Source organism: Atta cephalotes (genome assembly GCF_000143395.1).
Source record: "Atta cephalotes unplaced genomic scaffold scaffold00031, whole genome shotgun sequence".
In the NCBI taxonomy this organism is placed as follows: Eukaryota; Metazoa; Arthropoda; class Insecta; order Hymenoptera; family Formicidae; genus Atta; species Atta cephalotes.
This window is the reverse complement of record NW_012130095.1, coordinates 800,289-804,561: the sequence shown is the minus strand read 5'-3', so window position 1 is coordinate 804,561 and position 4,273 is coordinate 800,289.

Sequence of the window (4,273 nt, the reverse complement as noted above, 5' to 3'; positions counted from 1 at the left end):
AATATATATATATATATATATATATATATATATATACTTTACATTGAATTCTGTAGACAAATACTAACAGATATAATGTATCTCGTTAATATATAGTATTTACATAATTTATTGCCTCGACTGAAACGATTTATAAGAATTTAATAAATACGTATTAAATTTTTGATCAATATGAAAAAAAAATTATAAACTCTTATTTGTCAACATCAAATCAGCTATCGAATCAAGTGCACTTGTTTTTCGATGCGTCGCTCATTACCATATCGACTTTATCTCAAAACTTGAAATTCATTCCAACGTGGTTTCGTTAATGGCATCAGAAATTCACGAATTTGAAATTATTCGGTTTCTATAGTGTTTGCAATAGCGCCAATCCCTACAGTGGAAATAGCCGATGGTGTGACTAAAGTTTAATTGACGTCGGGATTTGCATTCGCTCGTTGTTCGATTCGCGAGCTTACATTGGCGCGCTGATAAAAATTCAGACCGGCCCATTGTATTCAAATTCCTGCGCGGTAACCTCGCCAGTTGGTATTCTCGTTCTGGTACACTTGTAAAACGAGCATGTAAAAAGGAGCGCGACGACATCCACGGTCGTACTTTAGCGAACAGGCTTAACCATTTCGGATTCTAAATACAGTTTTGCTTTTCAGCTTCCTTTTGAATCGTCTTGAAATTCTATATCGATCAACTTTATTATTAGAATGAATCTTCTGGTTTTTGAAATTACTTTTTTTTAAATTATTATTAACATTTATTCGTATGTGTCTTTTTCTCTAAATCAATATCTCTGACAATATTTTTGAACGATTCTTATACAATTGTCGTTAAATATCAAATTTCATGTTATTGAAATATACTCAATGCATATATTCAATTTTATATTATTTTGCCTAAATAATAATCTATATGACATTCTTTTTTTATTATCACAACAATTTTGTTTATATTGTAAAATTTGTTTGCATTGTAAAATTTTAAAAACACAAAAATTTATTTTATAGTAAACTGATATAATGTTTACTAAACAAGAATTATAAAGCATGTCGTATAATCCTTATTCACATCTGAAAATCTTGTTTAATTTAAAAAATGTCATGTCACTCACGTTTGACGTATCCATTTGTCACAACCTACACTACAATTTAAACAATGCTGTATCTTTCGAAAATACGAAGTCCTCAGCTTCATCATGGATGTCCCGGAGGACCGTGTTAACCCTGACCTTCGGTCTTGTTACTTGCGAGCAGAAGGGAGAAATCGGTGACGAAGGACGAGGAGAGGGGATGAAGTTGGGATGAAGGGTCTTGGAATAAGGCGAGTACTCTTGTTTCGCCAGCTCGTGCAGCCTCCGCGGTATGCGATTTCCGCGGAGGCTCGAGGGGTCTATCGACGTCGCGGGAGGGCACAGAGAGGGCGAGGAGAGGATGATAGGTGAAGGATGGAGGGGCGAGAGGGGGAGGGGGGAAGGGAGGGTGGAAGAGGCTTGGTACGCCAGGGCAGTCGTGTGGATGCGTGGGCTCGAGTTCGACCCCAAGAGCGAGACAGAGATAGAGGACACATAGAGGAGCAGGGATTGCAGGGAGGGAGCTGGGGGTAGAGAGGGAGCGGCGGTGGAGAGAAGAGGAGAGGATAGGAGCGTAGGGGAGAGAGAGGCAAGAGGGTTGGACGGGTTGGATTCGCCGGCTCACCGCTATTGATTTTTCCCGTCAGACTCGCGGCCTCTTCGTTCCGCTCTTGGTCCTCGTTCTTCCCCCCTCAGTCCCTCTATCGTTGCCTCTTTCCCTCTTCCCTTGACGTACCCGTCCCACGTATCTGGCCCCTCGCCACCTCCGTCCTTTCCATCCTTGCTCACTCGCTCCCTCTTTGCTCTCTTGCTCGTTAATGCCCTACCGCCCTTCGACTCTCGATCTGTTTTCTCTTTTTCTTTCTCTATTCTCCATTTGCATTCGGAGATCTTTCTTTATAGTATCTTCTTCCTCTTTCTTCATGTTCCGCACCCTCTCTCTTTTAATCTCCTTTTTCTTCTTCTCTTCGCTATCCACAGTTCTTAAGGGATTTAATTCCTTCCTTTGTGTCTTTCTTACATTTTTTATCCTTATATCTATCTTTATTTTTCTTCGACTTATATTTTTTTTTGTAGTTTCACATTTTTGACAAGTAATTCTTTTCGAGTCTTTAAGCATTTTGTGACTTGTGTGTGTGTGTGTGTGTGTGTGTGTGTGTGTGTGTGTGTGCGCGCGCGCGCGCGCGCGCGCGTGTGTGTGTATGTATGTGTCCTAAAGGATATGTAATTATTTCAATTCTTTAATCTACTCTGTAATCTACTCTTGTTCTTTTATTCTTTCCGCTCCATATCTTTTTCTCGTCACTTTTTCTTTTTTTTTTTGCTTGGATTCATTTATTTGACTTCTCTTCTTCTCGTCTCTCATTGTCGAGAAATTCTTTGCGAGTGCACGTGTGTATGAATTTATCCGCATGTGTACGATTAAATACGCGCATTTCGTTACATATATGCGTGCACTTGCAACGGAAGGTTTGCTTAATGGTCGGTTGATGATTCCGAATTAGATGATTCCGTGAACAGGCTGCTTCCGAACGCCCCGCTTTCCATTTGTCATTGTTCAGACACCACAAAAACTTAGAATTACGCTGATCATCAGCTCTCACTGCGTCGTCACGAAGTTGTATTCCTGATTAATTAGTGGGATTTCTGCAAGAAATTTAGGTCCTTTCGGGCGGGATTGAAGAATAGATCGAGAAGTAATCGAGTTAATGAACGACGTTTTTATTAATAATAAAACTAATTTATCTCACATTACTATTATACTCTCTCCAATGTAACGGAAGTGCAGGGAAAATTATGTCACCTTATTAACTTTGAAATCCAATGGAAGAGAAAGTCATTGAAGTCTTTGCAATAGCATACTTTTGTATAAGATAAACGCTAAAATTGTAGATTCGAGGTTTAGGACTGTCATGATAACTCTTATCTAGATATCTCGCGATATGTTATGATTTACAAACGATTTGAATAGCTACCGTATATTCGAAATGCGCTGTTATAAAAGACTTTCTTTTAAAACACAATCGAAAAGATCTCAAAACAGGATTAATACCATTAATCGCAATCGAGGGTACCTTTCTCTTATTTGGAATGAATGCCTTTTATCTATGCTATGCACTTTACGAACGTGCTCCTTGAGATTGTTCGAGCATTTTGCCGTCTTACAACGTTTTCTTAGAGTAGTTATACCAATCGCGCGTATTTCCATATCTGAATCGAGAATACTCTCGTAAAAGTTTTCACGATCTTCGTAAAACGGTGCTATCAGTATCTGCAGTGCTATCTGCGATCTAGTTTCAGAACCGATTAAACTATATCAATTTTGTATCTACTACTTCCTCTTCGATCGGTGACGGAAATTGCATTCGTGCAACGCGTAAGATACTTAGTAAGATTGATAATTCCTCTCTTAACTCTCCTCGATTCAGTAATTCCAGATGGAGTCACATCTGTTATGTTTACAATATGGTCATCCGTAAAAGAGAAGTTAAATCCTCTTCTTTAAATGCGCAATAAAAATAAAATATTGAAATATAATATATTGAATATACCTATAACAGAAATTCTAGCAAAATATTCAGTTTTCAGAAGTGGAGATAAAATACACGCGTAATTTGTTTGACACGCAGAAATGTTTTCACGCAGTATAAAACTGCTTTCGCGATTAAAATGAATAAAATTTCAACAAGAGGAAATCACGAAACATAATTTTCGTTTCTATAATTTTCAATGGATAGTGCTGTATACAGAATATTATTATTAATCGAGGATTATTTATATGAGAGTTGATATGAGAGCAATTTAATCAGGCGCCCACATCTAATATATTATGAAATGTATATTTCATACACAAATATTATTTGATTTTTATAAAAATGTCAAAAAATATGATAGATTTTTATAATGCGTTTGAAAATTTAATGAATTTTGAAGACACTCTATAGGAAGTTTTGAATAAAATAGATTTCTTTCAGAACTTTCAAAGGGTTATCCACAAACAATATTTTATTCGTTCCGTTTATAAGTTCGCGGCTGGCGTCATCTCTAAAGTTTATCACTTTCGACCTATCCGCGAGCTAATCGTATCGGGTCTAGACCGTTTATCGGCTTCCTTGGCCTTCTCTGAGACGGAAGACAGAGAGAGAGAGAGAGAGAGAGAGAGAGAGAGAGAGAGAGAGAGAGAGAGAGAGAGAGAGAGAGAGAGAG